The following is a 20,967-nucleotide window of genomic DNA, read 5'->3' as shown; positions in this document are numbered from 1 at the left end:
GGCAGTGCCAAGCTGCTCTCTGGCAACCAAAATTTCCAGAGGTGAAGCCTTGGTCTGCACAGGGTTGCACAAATCTGCTAAAATTATCAGTCCTGCTCTTGGATGCCTTTTTCTGCAACTGCTTATGTCAGTGGCTGTTTAAAGAGCTATCTATTTAAAATATGCTCCCCTCTCTTTTAGCAATAGCTGAAAATTTTCCTCTTTGCATTGTAACTGTCGCTGCCTATGACTGTGTGCCCACCAATACTTGAGGGCGTTAGGGGCATTGTAATGAATGATTTGGAGTGCAGCCATGGAGGGAAACGTGACCTGGGTGTGGGGCATCCCCCCAGATCGAACAGGGACAGCAGAGGTGGCAGCACCACCCCGCTGGGGCACCCCAGCCAGGCTGGCTATCACTATTTCATTTAACAGCTCTGCTTCAGAAAAAAAAAAAAGAAAAAAAGAAAAAGCCAGGCTAAAAGGCTTCCGAAAGGAGCAGGCTGGCAGGAAAATGTCTCTTGCGGAGGGCCAGTCTCTCAGCAACGCCGCCCTCCCGAGGTGTCAGGAGTTGGGGGCCCCTTGCCCCCGCCAAGGAAGTTCCTCGGGTGTCTGTTAGACATTGAGTGCTTTGTGATAGGCCGCGGGGCCTGCCGGCTGTCAGCCCACTCCCTTAAGGGAACTTGACAGATCTTAAAAAAAAATCAATTTTAAGCTCACATGCCCCAGTGGGTGCCAAAGCCACTTCAGAGAGGCTGAAAGATGGCTGAGTCGACAGGATTTGACTTCCAGAGGTAGAAAGGTGACAAACTCCATCATGAGAAAGGGGCAGCTCAGGGCCTCCGAGGCCGAACCTGCTCCCAGGATCCGGGGCCTGGTGTTGTATTGAACCTATTTATCTCTTTCATGGGCCCAAGGTACCACGGGGAAAGAAAAGTTGTTCAAAAAACGCTGGCAGAATTCAAGGGTGTAAATGATGAATTACTTTTCATCAGCTGAAAGGAAACATACTCCGGAACAATACTGAAAGGGAGCAGGAGCATCTGACCTCCTGCTTCAGAGCAGCCAATATCTTCATTCAAGAAGACAACCATGAAATTACACAGAAAATGGGATTGTCATGAACAGCCCCTTGAAATCTCAGTATACAGTCATTACTGCATGGGAAAAAGCCTTCATCCACACATCATAACTTGTAACAGACAAGGGTGTGTGTGTGTGGGGGGGAGGCTGGAAAACCCTTAAAACGGGCCTTGGAGTTACCAGTAGGAATGTAGAAAATATTTGTTGATTCAAACTTTTCCCCTCTAGTCTCCCAAATCATTGTAAACAGACATAACAATGTTCTAACTTGATAGTAATACTGGCTTTTTGGCCACAGACAGCTCATTGGAGCTGTTTTGTAAATCAAAAGAAAGGAAGAGCAGGGGAAAGCCAATCTATCGCTTTATTTATATTATCAGTCTTTGGTGAATGATTTATCATTTAAGTGCTTTGAGAAGAGAGTCCAGAAACCATTGTCCAATTAGTGCTGCCCTCTTAAACCACATACTATAAATATTCGTAATTATCAGAATCAAAAAAACAATGTTCATCAAGGCTTCATACTCAGGGTAACAACTTATTTTCTGGATTTGCCCAGCAAAATTTATATTTATCCAAATTAGGCAGAGAATAGAAAGCAAATGAGGCTGTTGGTTTATTTGAGAGTGAAAACAATCACAGAGAATGAGAAGACAGGAATACAGGGATAAAAATATAAAAAATAACACGTTTAACTGTTTATTTCTTTATTCTTGCAGACTCCTACATTGACTTTAATTAAGCTAGCCGTGGGCTAGTGGGCATGGGTAGGATTTTTTTTTTTCCTTTTTTATTTTTTAATTCCTCATTAGGCTGTTTTTTCCTTAGCTTTCATGGCACTAATGACTAGTCCCATTAAATAGGTCAATGGGCTTCTTTTATTTCAAGTTTTATATAGACTCATATTCCACTGAATCTTAAGCACTGAACACCCAAAGTCTTTCTAGGCATATTTCTTCATTCCTGTTGATACACGTGTATTTATTTCTCTTTTCCCTTCTCCCCACAGCAGCTGAGCTTTAATTTCAACATTCCTGCAGAATGCTCTGGAAAGTCTGGGCCAGCCACGTGCAAAACTATGTCCCAGGTAAGTGCTTGGCTGAGCTTTGCAATGTGTTGGCAGCAGCAAGGAGGAAGAAGAGGAGGGAAGGTGCTCCGTGTGCCTATGCACCACCTTCCCTACCCTTCCCCTCTCCAGTTAGGAATGCTGTTGGCAGGACCAGGGGTAATGTAAATGTGCTTATGGCCACACCATATAGCTGGCTATGGGGACAGCCGACCCACAGAGCAAAGAAGTCTGACATGAGCACAAGCAGTGCATAAAAGGGCTGTTGTCTCAGGGGCAGGCTTCTGTGGGAGGGCTGCTGCACAGACTCCTGCCCAGTGGGGCTGGACTCACCCGTTGCAGGACTGAGGGACTCAGACTGATGTGAAGAGAAATGTGACAGAGAAGTTGCCTTATGAGGGAAAAAAATATTTACTTAGAAAAAAAAATAATATGCATATATATATATAAAATATATTTTTTTCCAGGTTAAAAAAAAAAAGTGAATTAATTAGATTTATTTAATCAGTGTCAGGAGTGAGAATGTGTTGCATATGGTTTTCCTTGATGGTCAGCCTAGAACATAACGTTCTATGTTCTTATGTTCTGGCATTGCACATGAGATGTTCCTGCCTCTATTTCTGCTTTTCAAGCAGGAAACAACAAAAGAACAGTGTTTCCTAAATTTTTCTGTAACCCACAATACAAATAACTGTACACATGTGATTTAGAAGCAGTTGTGGATGTTTTAAGAACTGTGGTACCCTGTTGTTCTGGGCAGTCTATAGGGAGTATCCCTGGAGACATCAGGTTGGTGCCTTAGATTTCTCTGTGGCAGAGCAGTGGCTCTTCACTTGTGAATGATTCACACCCAGAAGAGAGAAGCAACACTATGGACTTATCTGAATGCTTTCCAGCCTACTTGATTTGCTGCATCAAGACTGTAAGCTGGGAGTGAATTCTCTATGTCTGCTCCCATCTGCTTACCAGGTCCTTGAAATATGTTTGTGGTTTTTTTTTGTTGTTTTTTGTTGTTTTTTTTTTCCATGCAATCTTTTAGTAAAGGAGACCTTAGCATCAAAACATACTGCTCAAAATATTCAATATCATTAATGTGTCAGGTAAAAATATGGACAACAGATGTGAGCAAACTGGAAAAAGTTGTGGTCTGTCTTTGCCACAGGTAGGAACACAGCCGTTCTTGTGCAATGTACAGGAAACTAGGTGACTGTGAACTAGTTCAAGATTCAAATTCAAAGTCTGACCCCTTCAGATCATTTGAACTGTGTTATTTCAAATACAACTTGGGCTAAAAATATATATATATGAGTCTCAGCTCATACCTCCTAAGTCTGTACTCAAACCTTTAGTTCAAAAGCGTATGAATCAGCCCATCTGAGCTGTCTGCGTCTCTCTGCTGGCCCTGAAAGGAGTCCATGTAGGCCTTCCTCCCCAGCCCTTTGCCTTAAGCACAAGTAGATGAATCTTACAATCGAGCTTCAATTTGTAGAGTAATTAGGACCTTGACTGTGACAACCTTTATCCTGTCAGCAGTCATGGTTCAGCTCATAGTTAAAATGCCAGTGGCAACTATATTGCAGCTATTCTAAATATATCCATATTTTAACTAGATGAGGTGATATGTGGTTTTGATTGCCCTTTCCTCCTTTAGAGTTGAGCAGTGATGAAACCAGCTTTTCTGCGATGGGAAAGGAGGGAAACCTCAAAGTACAACCAAAGAGCAGCAGCAGGGTATGGTGAGTATGAACCTGTCATACGCTGTATTCCACAGCAAAAGACATTTTTTATTCTGATCTAACAGATAGGTGGGTACAGCTAATCAAGCAACTTGACCACTGAGCAATCTTTAATGCTTCAACAAACTGACCTCAAACTATTCAAACACTATGCAGCTGAAACTTAGTCTTACTATATACATAGAATCTTTTTATTTTTAATTTTTTGTAACCTGCATGTGTTTCAGCACACTTCTAAGGAGCTGTTGTTATTCTAATTATAATTAAGTCACTTGAAATAAATCTGGAGATAGTAAACTGTAAAAATATCTAAATAGGGAGCTGGTCCATTGATTTTATGGCTAAATCATCACCTCATGTATAAATGATTCTCACATGCCACAATTGATAAATACTGCTTTTAGTTTAGCAGTAAAAATGCTGCTACTAAAGTGGAAAAATATTTGAAAACGCCTCAGTTTTTAAGCAGAATACCCTGTACTATTGCACCATTTGGGCCAGTCTGAAGACAGATTGAACTTTCGGCATAAAGATCAGTGCTATAGATGAGGGATCTTCATCTCATTGGGAAACACTCAGTTGTTGCTTCTAGGGAAGGGCGTTTTCTACCCAGACCAGAATTTCTAAAGTATTAGGCACCAGAGAGGCAATTAGTAGGATGTTTGAAAGTGTCTGGGCACTGGATGCCAATTGAGTTTCTAGGTGATTTTTGAAATTGATGCCTAGACCCCATCTGCATCCTTTGGCATCCAGATACCTTCAAAATGTCAGGTTTAGATGTCTGCTTCCATTTGTGATGGATACAGTCTGTAGCACAACTAATTGTGACTGACAGCACAAAAGGACAGGTGCAAAATTAAAGCACAGGTCTAAAGGTTTGGTCCCATGTAGTTGATGGACATTTAGTATATTTTTAATGTTTCACTTTCACTGGCTCCTTAATTAAATAAAAATATTTTAGATAGAGCAGCATAAATCAACTTCTTTGACTGATATGAATCCTGTTTACTCTCCAACTCTGAACTCAGCAGGTTAAGTAATTGGGAGACAGAAAAGTTCCTATATTTCTATTTCCAGCTGGTGATACACAAAAGGCAGGAAGTTATCTCATTAATGGGGCACCAGCTTTATGCAAATTATAGTAACAAAAAGGCTTCCCTTCATACTTTTCATAAATTACCTAATAAAGTAGGAATAAATGGCCATATTCAAGAGCCTTTGTTGTATTTTTAGCACAAGACTCTTTCTGTTACTGCAAATATGACTAAATGCGCCTTGTTCAAAAGGGGTGTTTATGAAATAAGGCCACTCAAAAGCTTTTATTCCTTAACAGCCTTCAGTTACTTTTATGGCACAAAATTAACATAATTAGTCACAGAGAATAGATGACATAAGCAGCGTGCCATGCACAAAAGGGGAAACCAGTATCTAAGGAAGGTATTTTGAGAGATCAAAAATTTTCAAAGTGCTCAATACTAGAAGGTCCTTTTTATTTGTGCACAGCCTTAAGATACTTTCTTACTCCGTGAAATTCACATAATGAGATGCAGCAGACAGATGACATTAGCGATGAGCCATTAGAAAGAGGTCAGTTTCCTCTGAAAGATAGTCACTGTTCCTGCTCGTCATTAATTTGCAGCTTCAAAGCAGTGAGCATATGATAGTCTGGCATGTTAAGCAAGTTGCAGTTATCTTTAAATAACCATTTTTTTCCAGTTATTAGAAGCTAAAGTTTTTAAACTTCTGACTGAAAGCAAAATTAAAGCACGCAGCAGTGTAAAAAGGCTATGAAGAGATTAGAAAAAGGAAATCAAATATGTTTTATAAATGAAGTTAGCTTTTCCCTGGGGAAAGGCTGTCTTAACTTTTAGTTTAAGAATTTGGGGTTGTATGTAGACCTCATAGACCTGATTGCTGGATGAGAAAAAAATAACTGTTTAGCTGCTCTCTTCTTGTTGATTAACATGCGCTCATCTAAAGTGCAGAAATGTTCAACTATTTAGACGACATTGAAGATGAGAAACAAAGATATCTGAGAAACTTCAATGAGGTGAGAGAAGGCAAAATGATCTGCTTATCACTTGGTGTGAAGTTTGGTTACATCTGTGGTTTGGCAGTGAAATATATTTGGATATTAAAAAAGGGTTGGGAGACTTGAATCATGTCTTTTCTATAAATGCTTAGGAAATATGCAGAAGGCAACAGAAATGTGCAGTAGGCAACAGTCAACTCCAATGCACAGCACTAAAATCTTCTTATAAAAAGACTTGTCACATCTCCAAATAATGTCACATGTCTAGGCTGGTTCTAAAAAACTCTCTTGTTTTATAATAAATATCCTTTCATTTCCACTCTTCCCTTCATACTTAATGCTGAAGCTATGTCATGGGTGAAGCCTCAGAAGGACCCCAGTTTAAGCATCCCAGTCTCGTTTAAGTGCAGACTTAGTCATGGTGGCTGAGCGACGCAGAACAGAAGACAGAATTGCTAATGGATTTAAACTGTTCCAGGGTTACTGGAGTTAACACAAGTATGAGGAAATAATAAAGTAATAACCTGCCCTATACACATTATCATTAATGAGAGCCTTTTTTCTTAATTTTGTGGGCTGTTAGATCATGCGTCAATATACCCCTAGCTAAAGACACATGAACCACCCAAATTAGAATTAGTTTCCCTGGTTTCTTTCTGTTGCCCTTCTGCAGAGAGGGGCCCCAGCTCATGCCCACACGACTCACCCCCATTCCCCAGGTGCACACTTGGTACAACTCACCCATCCCCTACACTGTTAGCACAGTCCCTGGCACAGCTTCAGCCAGGGCCAAGGTGTCTTCCTCAGCCTAGACACACCACTCTGCGCTTAGGGAGGTCAGGCAGTCATCACTGTGCTATCCATATCATGTTTCTTGTCCTCAGAGCCAGGTACCAGGCCCTACCTTGCTTAATTATAAACTAATTGATATACAACACCAGAGACCCACCTGTGGCCAGCTGCCCATTAGAAGTACCTGCCTATTTCAGTCCATGGCAGGGGAACCTTAGGCGTAGTAGACATCTAGTGTAGGCAACACCATTAAATGTCTGAAGTAAGATGGGATGAAGCTGGGCTAGTTTCTATGGAAAATCAGATAACTGCACAAGCCTGGGGGCTATCATTCATCTGTAGTGTTTTAATTTAGACTGGACTTTCATTCTGCACTGTGATTTACTTGGGATGAAGCAGGGTTCACTAAGTGAGGAGAAGTGCAGGATGTTTTACAGCCTGGCTGTGGGCTAGGCTGCTTTGAGACTCATTTAGAACTACCAGTAATACTATATATATATATATATATATATATATAATTTTTTTTCAGTTAGTTGGATCTGGTTATGGATGCATCATAACTGTTTGCACAGCATACACATGCAAATTTTGGATTCAGAATTGATTCCGTGCGTAAATTCTCCTGAAGACCTGGAATACCCTGATTTGATGTCCCGCCCTGGTTTCCTAGGAGCACTTCTGGTGTTCTCTGCAAAATTCACAGAGCTCTAGCTGATTTCAACTGTTGCTTCCAGTTGTGCATGTATCTCGTGCCAACATGGGCTTCAAATGACTTATTTTCCAATTGAGTTTTTATTTACATATGATTACCAATATTTTTAAGATGAGAGGGTTATACATATCAAGCCTGTGGAGTCCCATCTCTGAAAACCCTGGTTTCTAAGCAGTCTTAAAACACAGACTATCTCTGGTCAGCACTGGGGGCCTTGTTCCCCAAGGTGGAGGATTTCTGTAGTTGCAAACCTTACCATTGCAAGGGGAAATTGGACCAGCTGAAAAATTAGGAAACAGCTTGTAAAACAGACACATGTAGTTAAGATCAAGACTATAAAATAAATAGAAAGTTAAAAGCAAACGATCCTTCCCCCCCACACACTTTCTTCTGCAAACATTAAGGCATTAAAGACCTACATTTAGGACACTGCTCTCCCTCATTTTGTAAGAGATATCCCTTAGTTTGTTATGCTGTGCTTTTTTAATAGTTATTTAGGTATGTGACAATATTTGTGGACCGCTCTTTTATGACATGTTAAAGAATATGTTTATAAAGAGCAAGGGGAAAGACTGGACAGATGGTGTTATATTAATCCTAACCCCTGGCCCTGACTTGCCTGGTTAACAGACACTGCCATTAGTTTTGAAGTGCAGGAAATCTTCTTTCTTTTCTTAAGACAATAAACAGAACATTATTCAAACCTAAATAAGTGGTGTTGAGTTTCAATATTTTGGCCAAAAATTCATCTGATTATTGTATTTTTTAGCTGCAGAAAATGTTATGTTTTAAGGCAAAACCTGAAACCAAAAAAAATTTTTTTTTTGGGGGGGGGGTTGTTTTTGTTGTTGTTTTTCCTAATGGAGGCTTTAGTCCTGCTTCTAGTTTGCATTTTGGGTCATGTCCTGCAGCCATACTGTGGCTCTCGCATCCTCCTATTTAAGCAGACCAAAGCACACTGAGCTGCTCGAATCACCTTGGTCAGAGGCAATATAAAAAGTGCTATATGTTACTTCTTGTGGGTGCTTAGTGCTTCATACACTTTGTACTAATAGGTCATAATCACTGCCAAAACCAGAACCCTCCTTGTGCTCTTCCTGGGTCTTAACCTGTATCAGCTTATCAGAAAGTTGGAATAGGGTCTGGAGTAAGATTCATGACATGAATTGGTGTGTTGACCTGTGTGCCTTCTGTGGTGCAATGCCACACACGTTTCTGTAGAAAAGAAAAAGCTGGAAGTGCTAAAGCTTATGTACTGAAGTGCAGTTTATTAAAAACAAAACAAAACAAAACAAAACACCTTGCTAAAGCTTGCACATGGATCAGGCTTTCACCACACATCTTTGAGAAATTACCGAAACTCATGCACTGTCTTTATGTCCAAAAAGTGAAGCAATTACTATCAGAAAATGTTGTTCTCAACTTGTCTGTGCCAAAATTGGTGAAACTGATTCCAGCTAGTTTTTAATCTATTTCCACATATATTGCGTGCAAACTATCAAGCGGTAATGTGGAGATGGTCTCCTGAAGATGAGCTTATTATGCCAAGTCCAAAAAATATGGATGGGTGACTTAGGAGAAGGGAAATATGAACATTCAATAGATGATGAAATAAGCAGCACTGAAAGCTGAAGAAATGCCACTATTATTCTGCCAAATCAGTGAACAGGTATACATGGGCAAAATATATCTGTGCAGAGACGTGTAAGCAGCAAACCTGTTCCAGCAAATGATATACAGTGAAAAGAAAGATAAGCTGCAAGATCAGTTTGGTGAGAATGTGGAGGAGGAGGGGCAAGATTTTTCTGCTACTTGTAATGAAAACTTAATAACTTTTAAGTGCATTTTATTATATTTAGCCTGCTTCTTCAGGGGAAAATGTGTTTGTGATATGTTCATACAGATATTTCTGTTCTTTGCTTCTACTAAGTTCTACTTTTTCCATTTTCTATTTTTACATGAAGTTCATGTAAAGTGATGTATTATTATACATCTATCCCCAAATGAAAGTTTTAATCAAGAAGAACTTACTATTATTAATCTTCAATTTGGTTGATGTTATTCTAACTAGACGTAGTATAGCCGCACAGGTATCTTCCAAAAATATCAACAGAATTTGTCTTGTTGCTTGGTTCCAGTATATGAAGTGTATGAGAATTCATCTAGTCACCCTGAAAGCCTTTCAGAGTAGTGTATTTTGGTTTTCTTTTCAGTGAGATGGGTGATGGGGGGGAGCCTTTTTTTTCAGCAAAAAAAATAGATTTTTTTTTTATTTTCATTGAAAAATATTCACAGATATTTTTTGCTTACTTTGAAAAAAAAAAAAGTAAAAATTAGTATACACCAAACACAACATGCTACTGATAAAGAGTTCAGGTTAGTACTTGACATTAGACAGTACGAAAGGCTTTGTAAAAATGCTGTGTTGACCTAATAATACTCCTATTTACATCAGCAGGAGTAAATTTAATCAATGCTGAGTGTATTTCAAAGTCTCATGCCTAAAATGTCAAAAGATACTACTTCAGAACCTTATATGTAAGTCTGATTATACAATTATTTTTTGTTTAATATTTTGTTTATTTTTTGATAGTTTAGGTGCTGTATTTGAGAGTTATAACCAAAAAGACACACTGAAGTGGAGATGTTAGTAGGACTGGGTTGATGCAGTGATATTGGATATTGTCAAGTGCTCAAATTAAAAGTTTTTAATTTTTGTAATTTTCAAGTCCTGTGTCTGTCATTATCGACAATTTTCTATTATAAATACTGTGTCAGCAAAAGCAATTTTGGAAGATGGATACAACGGGGAAGTAATGCAGAGAAAAATGGAAGGCATCAGGACTTTTCGTGAGATTACTGTAGTAAAAGGAAACCAATGATAAGGAAAGAAATACAGTGAAAGGAGATACTAGCAATTTCTATGTGTCACATTTCAGAATGGATTATTTCTGCTTTAACTAATAAGAATCTATAGAACGGAATGAGCGAGTTATGAATTGGATGTTCTTGTTAAGGTCTAGTTCAGTTTAATTAAAACACGAACTCTAAAGCAATATATATATGTGCATGTGTCTGTAGACACACAGTCTGGTTTCTATATCAACATACAAACTGATATATACAATGCAGACACCCTTGTTCATTATACCTAAACTTTCTCTTTAAACACAAAGCTTTATACATTATTTTAAACACATTTTTAACACATGTTAATAATATTCATGCTGCTGCTTTGAAAAATCTGCGAGATGTGGTTAATGAAGAGAAACTGCAGCATAAATTGCATGTAAAATATGCAATCCACAACAACATATTTTTTCTCAAGCTACAGTTTTTTACATTAAACATCTTTTAGCTTGTTTAAATTTATTCGCTATTGTTTATAAAGAGCATCATCAGCCTCCACTGCTTGAAACAACTACAAGTAGTAAACCAGGCAATCTTCTTATTTTAATAAGATTCTTTGGTTAAAAATAGATTTTAAGTATATCTCACATTAAAGGATGTAAATCCTAATGAAATTGCTGAAAATGTTTCTCATTTTCAAGTTTTTATTCCCATACAGCCAAATACTGTTCTTTTTTTTTTTTCCTGAAGTTAATCAAAACAGTCATAGCTTTTTTTTTTTTTTCTCTTTTGACACCAGACAGTCCATTGTGTATTTTCTGACCTGTAGTTTTCTAAATAAGTGTCATCTGAAGGTCCATTTCAGACATCAGCTGTAGCACTGAGTAGCATGTTATTTTATTAAATTTGAGATATTTTTTTCAGTATTTCACCAAAATGTCCTTGGCTGCAACTTTAATATACTGATGGTTTTGCCTGTTCATAATTGTCATGTATAACAATTTACTTCCTTCCTCTTTGCATCAAATTGCACATATTTTATGTGCATTTTTTCCTCAGTCTCTTCTGTTACAGAAGCAACAATACTAATTCCTTATTTATTTATTTTTGCAAGTCCATTTTTCTATATGTTTTATCATTTTTGCTCTTTTCTTGTAGACTTTCACTCCAGTTGAACCACATCTTTTCTTCACTTGGATACTTCATGACAGTGTATAGTACTACAGTTGGGCCAAATAGTATCCAGACCAAGGAGTGTAATGGGTTATTTCACATTTCTTACAGTTGTACACATATATATGTATAAAATTTATGATTGTGGAGCTCTTGCTCCATTATATGACTGGATCATGATGTTCCCTATTCTGTATTTATTTCTGATACATCCTGGTTATTCCTAACTGACCATAAAGTTTGTATTTTTCCTTCTTTAATTAATGTTACTTTTTAGATCATTTCTGCAATTTGACAAGGACTTTTGAATTACAGTCCTATTCCTTAACATTCTGGAAGTCCATCTCTGCTTGCTGTCAGATTCATATGTTGTGAAGTTTTCAATTTCAGTTTTTTACATTTGGTGCCCAGAAAACTATTCTCTCCTCGTATACAAGAAATATTTGTATGAGCTAGTACTCAGTAATCAATCCAAGTTTTTACAGTTTAGGAGATTAGCCCACCCGTACCAATTGCTCTGCTTTATTATTATTATTAGGATAACGGATGATGACCCCAACACTATAATTTAGGTCAGAATTCCATTGTGGTAACACTTATAAAGCACACACATGAAAATGGGGACCCTGATACAAATAATCTGATGAAAAATAGTGTTATTGAATATGACAATGAGAAATTGGTGATATTGCTACATCATCCAGTCAGTCATATTAGCTGTATATGCAGCTTGGCAGTTCTCAATCATTTTAGTGTGTCAATAAATGAACACGTGCACCTTTTAAGCCATTCTTCAGAAAGCTGACTTCCTAATGCAACCATGGAAGTCACAGATATTGAAAAATGGGTGAAGAGAGGCTTGGACTGCACATGATATAAATAAAGATGGGTGTAGGCGTGACAGGAAGCAGATGAACATGATCTTGGGGGTGGCATTGCTGAAGAAGCAGTGGATAATACAGGAGAGGTATGATGATGTGAAGATAAAGCTGGAAAAATGGTGCAATGATAGTTAGAAATGGATGACCTATGCACAGAATTTATGCTGGTTCTACAATAAAGGAGAAATTGGCAGCCCTATGAGTGATTATTTCGCTGATTTTTTTACTGAATTGATTTAGAAGACTGAGTCTAATTTACTAGAGACAGAAAAACACCTATTAAAATCTTTTTTTTTTGTCATTTTTGTTTTGTTCTGTTTTGTTTTGTTTTGCTTTGCTTTCAGGTGTGTGCTTCTTTGCACTAACACTACTTAGAAGAGCAACAAACTGTAGTGTCATGTGGTTGTGGATTTTTTGCTTCTGCAACTTAAACCAGGGCTGTTTTGTTTCTTTCTCTTGCTGTATGTGGTATTCAACTATATGATTTATTTGTCTTTAATGTCTTTGGACATACCTGAAGCCTGGTGTTGCAGGGATGGTTAGAAAAGTTAGAACTTACCTACAGTATCGTAGGCTTTTGCTAAAGGTCTTTAGAAGGGACACAAGGCATACGTGAATTTGAAGCATGGTCTGCATAAAGCAGACTAGAAAACAAGTTTGACTTTGGGCTACGAAGAATACTGAGGCTATTTGAGTAGATTTGGCCACTCTTAGTTTATAGAAAATTAATGGAGCTTTCATAAGTTTGTGAGAATTGCTGATCAGCTCCCTGTCCAGCAAAGCAATCTGCTTTCTTCAGAGATACAGCTGATTTTAAGATTTACAGTCAGACCCTAGGCCCTACACCTCAGTCAACAGGATCAAATTTGAACTGTTTTGGCTGTTTGTATAATTTTTGTGCTATAGTATAACACCCTCAGCTTCCAAATGATCGCTGTGTGAAGGAAAGAAAGTAAGCCTTATTTTTTTTCTTACAGATTAAAGAAGGGAATGAGTGCTGACAGCCACAGCTAGAGGTCTCATATAAATGGAAGAAAATTGTATGAACTGTTATACCTGTAGGCTGTGGCTCAGCGGTCTCTGTCCAGTTGTGAGCACAAATATGTTTCATGGACTTCTCACCGCATATCTTCTGAAGTCAAATGATTAAGATAGATATAAAGAGGAGAGGACTTCTCTGAATCAGGCTGGGGAGACCTGCTTGGTGTCTCATGTTTTCTTTTCTGGTAGCCTTTGAGAAATGGTCTGTGCTTTGTGCTACTTTCCAGCCTGGAGCTCCTGCACAGTGGCATCAGCTGCAGCCCAAGCAGGTCAGGGCTGTGTTTTCCCCGCTCCTAGTGACTTGTCCAAGCTGGGTAAGGGGTGTGCCACTGCAGCAGAAAACAACGGGAGCAAAGGAAGAATCCTATTAATGCCGACTGCTCTAATGCAAAACCAGATTTCATTTTTAGACTTCTATTTTCTACTTTAATTATATAAATCTGAACATACTTTCGAGATTATGAAATGAGTGCTGAGAAGCCAGTTATTTTTCATCATTTATTTTTAAAGCAAATTTATCTTTGAATTGTCATCTGTTAAAATTCCTGAGAAGCAGACCACAAATGAGTACAATATGAACATGATTTTCTATGCCAGCCCAATTCAAATAAGTGACGTAAAGGTTTTTTTCAGACTTTCTTTGAGCACTTCAACTGAATACAAAGTGTGACCAGTTCCACCTGCGTAAGACACAGGTCATCCTCCAAGTTTATGGAGTATGTGCACACTCATATACATAGGTACACACAAAACTAATGCTAAGCTTAGCTGTGCATTGGCAACATATACTCATTAAATCTTCAGTTTAACAGATTCTGAAACCCTGAAATACTCTGCAGAAAGGAACAGCTGTGGGAACAAAGGAAAGAAATAAAAAATGCTTTCTTGGAAAGGACAGGGAGGAGGCTACTAAATGCTCCCTTTCCTCTATGGTAATGGCCTACCATTTACTGTCCTAAACTTGAAATTCTGTTTCATATTTTGGATTTTTAAGCAGAATTACCATTGTATTGTATTAATATAGGAGAGGGATGAGAGATGCACTCTGTGTGAAATTTTAGAACTATGCTTTATGTTGATTTCTTGCTATTTTGGGTAAGCAAACTGTTGCCCTTCATTATAAATTTTGAGAAGTTTATATAGCACTTACCCCCTTTTAATATAAAAGTTGCATTTCTCTTCATAGCTTCTCTCCCCGATAATCATTAGAGATGATTGGTATGCTTTCTAAACTCAGGCTTATTGGCCATATAACTACCATCTGTTTTATGCTTGCTGGTAGCTTCTGTATATTTTCCTCTATAGTTACAGGATGTTCTTCTCTGTTAAAGTTCTCCAATCTCTTTTTTCCTTTGCTGTCTTACAAGGAGAGAAATTTGTCACAGTCCGTAAGTCCTGGTCATTATATGTCACAACATATCAAATCCTGATTGCAGAATGTAGTTGAGCCCTGTCTTCTGAAGGTGCTTGTTTGGTCTCCCTTATACTGAAAATTGTAGAAACTTCATCCTTACAACTGGTTACTTAACTACAAATTTAACAGATAATTTAAAGGGTGATCACATTTGTCTCCATGTGCTCTTTGCTTTCTTCTACTGATGTGCTTTGGAGCAGCAGTCAGTGGCATCAGTTTAAGCCAACATTTATCATGATCAGCCTTTGACTATTAATACAGCCCACATCACTTTTGCTATGCAAATCTTAAATAATATCTAAGTCAAATATCTATCTTCATTTCATTTTTTGAATTATACTTTTTGTATTAAAAAGCCAAACCTAGCCGTGTCCCACCTGGCCAAGGGTACTCAAATGCAGGCTTAGTATCGTGGAGTTTGCTAACCCCAGCCAAGCTATTTTCCCCCAGTGAATTTTCTTTAACCAAAGTCTGTGCCATAACGTGATCTTTTGAATCAAATATATCTGCACAAAGGATACTGTGCATCTTTTCAGGCAGCTCTGTATGGACTGAGTGATTACAACTTTAAATTAAAACCTAGTTCTTCCTTTATAGCTTACATATTTGGTGTCTAAAATATGCCAAAAATGATTACTTTTTGGGGGTCTGGTGAAGGAATCCAACTGTGATACAAAGAGAAAGGAATATGAGAAGAAAAAAAAAACATTTATAACTTTGCGATTTACATACCAAGTTTAGCCCAGCTATGATTTAAAACAGCACGTCAAGCCCCTAAACTGATCTTTGAACAGCAAAGTTGCAGCAATGCTACAAGCATTGTTGGGATATATTAGAACAAAAGAATTTAATATTCATTGTTGATACTTTTTGGAATTTATTAACTCCTTGGTTCTAAGGAATATAATTTGATGTCACTGACTGCTGAACATGAACTCTGATGGACTGAGTCATCCATATCTATCTCCAAAGGGTTACAGTGACAACTTAGCACTTTGATTAAAGGTTGCAGTGTTTATTTAGATGCTTTTATTCTACTTGGAAGTCTCTCCTGCTTGATATATTTTCTTGAAGCCAGAACGTGTACTTGCAAGTCTTTTCTGCTAACCAAACTTCTGGGACAAAAATGAGTTCCTGAAAGCCTAAACCCAATATACTGCAGTACAATTATGAATTGAATAGGGAAAGGAAATTGGAAGGAGGAACTAAAGATATTTTACTCGTATGAATCAGTACACAAATACAGATTTATAGTCTGCATATGTGTTTTGTTTTTACTGATGGTTGTAACTAAGGACACCTGTAAGTCAGGGGAAAAGGGAAAGAATGAAAAATAATTGGAGGAAAAATGTAATAATATGCAGCATTTCAGAGCTGATTTGGAATCTGTTATGTGAGACTTAAAAACTTGTTTTTCTTTTTTCGTGGAAAACCTGTATCATTTAGCTGGTGTGCTTTAGTGCAAAGTATGAAATATAATGATTTTTTTTTTTTTAAAGATTCTTTCAGTGTTTCCAACGGAAATGTTGAGCTAAGTGTAGAATTTGTGGGATCAGTTAGCTTATAAATAATGATCCTTTATGCTGGCATTGGGAAATCCGTGTTCCCACAGCTAGTTCAATAAAGCAATTAATATCAATGAATGCTGAAGAAAGCAAATCTCCTTTCACTTTTCTCTGGATTAGTTAACATAAGAAAAATCCCATCCCTCTCCTGGAGTATTTAACCTTCTCCTAGGAAGACATGCTAATGAAAGGTAAATAAAGTGTGCTGCCTGACATGTGTTTGCCATTCCTTCCCGTTCCTCATGTCACACACTTTCCCTCTTACAAGATGATTAACATTTTTCTCTGGAAATCTTCACTATAGTGATTTTATTTCATGCGTCCCCCTGTGCCAAACCTGTCTTGTCATTAGCCCTCAGCATTCCTGCTGGTGTTTCTAGGTTAGTTCCTGCTCAGCTGAATTTCATTACGGAGGGGCTTCACCTCCAAAACTCACAGATAATGTGTCTTAAGCACACACAGCACTGAAGTCTGCTGCGTAGAAAGCTCCTGATTTACTTGGCATTGCCTTCAAGCTGAGGGCACGTGTTTCTCGTCTGACAGGGCATATTTTTGTAGCCCATGTAAAGTTGTCTACTAAAGGAAAAGGAAGGTCTGTCGAGGGAATGGGTGTGGTTTCACTGACCTCATCCAACAGCAATGAATTTGTGCGTTCAGGCTTTGTAGATCAAACTTTTTGATAAAAAGGAGTCATAAAACAGCCCTGAACTTTTCCTGCATTTGGCTATGTTATCTGAGATTTCACACACAAGCAGTAAAAAGCTTAAAAGATTTTTATCTTGCAGCAGCCAAGAAGTGTGGTAATAAGGTAAAGGTTGAGAAGCATTGTTGGCATAAGAAATCCCCCGCTTACGCTGGATTTATAACACACCCAGTTTAGTAAGAATTGGCGCTGCTGAGCATTTTCTGACAGTGTTGGGATAATATATTGCAAAAGGCAGAGCAGCCAAGTCTCACACCTGAGAAGTAAGACGCACTTCATTCTGCTGATGGAGAAACCTAAATCAAACTTTAACGTTACTACAATGCAATTACTCCTCCCTTAGGAGCCCCAATTGTACAGAGTTGTGGTATAAAACTTGTGATTTTGTTATATTGTAAGAGTTTATTAACCCCTTAAGTATTTGTATATACTCTGATTTTGGAGGGATAGCCTTTTAAAGTTTACTAGGCACGTTTCAAAGGAAAGTAATGGTTTCTGGTGGGTGATGTTATGGGTGTGAGGCCAAAGCAGGTTTTCATTGAAGCTTAATTTTTCAAAAAGTAAATAAAACAATATGTGGAGCTTTGGACTGCATTTCCTATCATTAGTGTGTGCTGTGAGACCTCCCTCATGCTTCAGTGAGAAATGTTGTTGGGTGAGAGAATAGACTTTCTGTGTTTGATAGATTCTGTGAAAGTCTGATATTGTTCTTTTACATTCCCTTAGCTTATCTGTGAACCTCCATACCTTACCACAATCACCTCTGCTTTCTCCTTGCAGAAGGATTAATAAAAAAGACATACTGTTATAATGAACGTATGCTAAAGCTATACAAACAGAACAAAAGAAAACAAAAAAAAGTTTTGTGTATGCAGATGTGAGAAAGCTGCACTAAAAAGGGAGTGCACAATATGAACTCATACATGTTTGTACTTTTGGGTGCTATTTCTGTACATCATATATGCTCTTTTTCTAAGAGATCAGATTTCACAGCCTTTAGTTCTCGTCATGATTGTACTTAGCTCATTTTCTTTCTATATTCCATATTGTGTTACGATTCACATGTATGCTGTTTTGTACCTCCAATGTCTTCTAAGCAGAAGAGAAAAACCAGAGATGTTGAGTTCAAGCCTCATATTTGATTTATTATTATGACTGTGGGAAGTTTGACTTGAAAAAAGTTAGTAGATAGAGAAGAAATAGAAATAGATATAATAAGGCTGTAGCAAGAGTTAAACTGAAAAACTGAAAATTTTTCTTGTAATTTTTTGGATATCATTGATATGAAGACTGCTGATATGGCTGCTCAGGAATTTTACATTTTTATTTCTTTGTTTTTTACAAAATTGATTTTTTTTCTTCTTGTTTGTGTGTGTGTTACACAATCTTATTATTATTGCAGGATAGGGAGCACAAGATTAAAAAAAAAAAGAAAACCAACAATATTTAGTTTCCGGCTTGGTCAAACCTAATAAAAATTTCAGTCTGTCATCATGAGGAGAAATATTTCATTTCATATCAGCTTGACAGTCATATGTGCTGGCTTATGTTGATACTTTTACAGACTTGTAGCTGAAGTTCCTCAGACTTTCCTTTTCTGTTAAATGCTGAAGTATGATGTTGGGTTATAACTTTTTATGATGATCAGCCCAGCAGGTTGAGTTACTTTAATGTATAATGGAGATTCTGTTATTTTAGGGCAACTTAGCAGTTGCTGTCTGACATGTTGGTCTACAGGAAAAGGCTGGATCATGAAACTGCCATCAGATTTTCAGCTTTATGCTCCTGACAGCTCCAGGGAGAGCTAAGATGTGGCCTCTTCTCCCAACACTACACAAGATTAAATACACTGCTGTCTAATATGGGCGAGAAAGGTCTCATATAGCATACTACCTAGGCAGTTAGGGTGGTTGCATGGCTCTTTAATTAGCCCTATCTGTGAAGTATTGAGGCAGTTTGGACAGACACCACTCCTTCACCACCACCCCCTGCCCCAAAAGTGAGCTTTCCAGCATTCCAAGAAGGGAAATTTTGAACCCATTAAATAAGGCCACAGAGCCTAGTAACCTGCTTAATACTTCATAGGACAGTGAATTTTATGAATATAGTACAAATTTTGTCAGTTCTATGCTTTGACCATATTTCTGATAATGGGTCTTTTTCGTAGTTGTGAGGCACTGAATTTCCAATACTGCTGAAAATCAGGGAACAGTTTTGGCTTAAGTGCAGACAGCAACAATAAAACGTGTACCATTTCTCCTTGCCTTGCAAAAGCACTGTTGAAAACTGCAACTACTGACTGATGTAATTATTTTGCTTTCAAACAGAAAATAAAAACTTTTTAAAATTACCCAGTGTCATAAGAAAGTATATGGCTGTACCAGAAGGATTTTTAAATGTTTATTGTCATTATTTTTCAGGTTTAAAAGTGCCATTAGGAGTAAACTAACCTTGTTAAGATAATACAGGTAGCCACAAACTTTGGCTGTCCTCTAATTCCCAAACACTTATCCCCACATACACTTCCTGTTCCCTGACTCTTGTCAGCTGGAAAAGTCATTATCTGAAAACGGAGAGCTTTGCATCTGTCAGCTGGGAATGTGATTACTTAAATTGATAGCAATAGCAGTTGTCTTAGTTTAAAATGTCTAGCTAGTTTTTGTTGTTGTTGTTGTTTTGTTTTGTTGGTTTTGAAAGTTATTTAGTCAGTTTATGTTATTATTGTGAACATCAAACAGCTAAATATAAAGGGTTCGGCTTCCTGCCGAGACTCGGATAGGCAAACATCAGAAATAAACTGACCCTGATAAAGCAATGAGAATGGCTTTTGTAGAAAGTGTTTAATTTTTAACAATTTCCTTAAAACAGGGAGTGTTTATTTACATCCCTTTCTTTTGTCCCTTCTCTTTAAACAGTCTCAACTCCATTTTTTTTTATCTTGAGGGACAGATGAGAAGCCAACACTGGTGGTGCAAAAACCATCCTGCGGACCTTCTGCTTGTCCTCCAGATACCAAAGAGTCAAAGACGACAAGAGTTGGGGCCATCCTAAGTACCTTGAGTAGATTGCAAAATGATATTTTGTTACAGGAAAAAGGGAAGTGTAGCCAATAACCGGCCCCTCCAAATCACCTTTTTTTTTTTTTTTTCCTGATTATGTGAATTGCCTTTAATTGCTATGAAGAACATAATAAATATTTTGTTCTTCCGAAAAGTTGTTGTTCAACATCTCAAACTTTTCTTTAAAAAATTTAGGCCAGCTCCAAAATACTCAAAAGTGTGACTTCATTGAATGCTCTTAAAATCCATATTTAGTTCCAAATAAGTAGCCTAATTTTCCGTAACACTGTGTAATCAGTCTCATTGACCTCCCTAAGAGTGTCTGCCTTCTCAGCATTTCCAAAAATGAAAGCAATGTGTGTTTTTTTCTGCAGTCAAATATAATCAGAGAGTTTTAACTTGTTAGTATTTTTGAGAGAAAGTACTTTATAAGAAGTATTGAACTTTCTCTGTTTATGTGTTGTTTGAGGGACATAGCCAGGATGAATAATTGCATGTGTTTGTCTTCAGATAATTATATATTATTTTATTCTAAGATGATATTAATCTTTTATTAGATTTGAATAACGTGAGAAGATTAAGCTCTCTTGGGCTGTGCAGGAAATAAAAGAATGGTTGTGGATTTTGCTGGGAAAATGTGTGGAAATTTCCATCTCCTTATTTCAGGTGGTTTGGGAATTTAAGTGATGCTCAGATTAGTGTAACCTCATTTGGGACTTAAATGTTGTATGCACTAGAACCTCCAGTCCTTGGAGTTTTGTCATTTTGACTCCTATCTCACACATTTTTATCACCTGAAATAACTTGTTGTCATGCTGCTACCGAATGAACCATTTATTATTCTTAGATTTGCTATACAAATAAGGCCATGAGGATTGTTA

At 37.6% G+C, this 20,967-nt stretch overlaps 1 long non-coding RNA gene across 1 annotated transcript; it reads left to right on the top strand.

The window, feature by feature from the left end:
* Positions 1 to 2,069: 2,069 nt before the first annotated feature.
* Positions 2,070 to 20,064, top strand: LOC118252653 (uncharacterized). The gene is made up of 3 exons (XR_004780203.1): positions 2,070 to 2,149; positions 3,780 to 3,864; positions 19,943 to 20,064. It is a non-coding gene; the product is annotated as an uncharacterized LOC118252653 (long non-coding RNA).
* The last annotated feature ends 903 nt before the right edge of the window (positions 20,065 to 20,967 follow it).

Source organism: Cygnus atratus, chromosome 6, assembly GCF_013377495.2.
Source record: "Cygnus atratus isolate AKBS03 ecotype Queensland, Australia chromosome 6, CAtr_DNAZoo_HiC_assembly, whole genome shotgun sequence".
NCBI lineage: Eukaryota > Metazoa > Chordata > Aves > Anseriformes > Anatidae > Cygnus > Cygnus atratus.
Note: the sequence above shows the minus strand (reverse complement) of the source record. Positions and strands in the feature narration are given on the sequence as shown.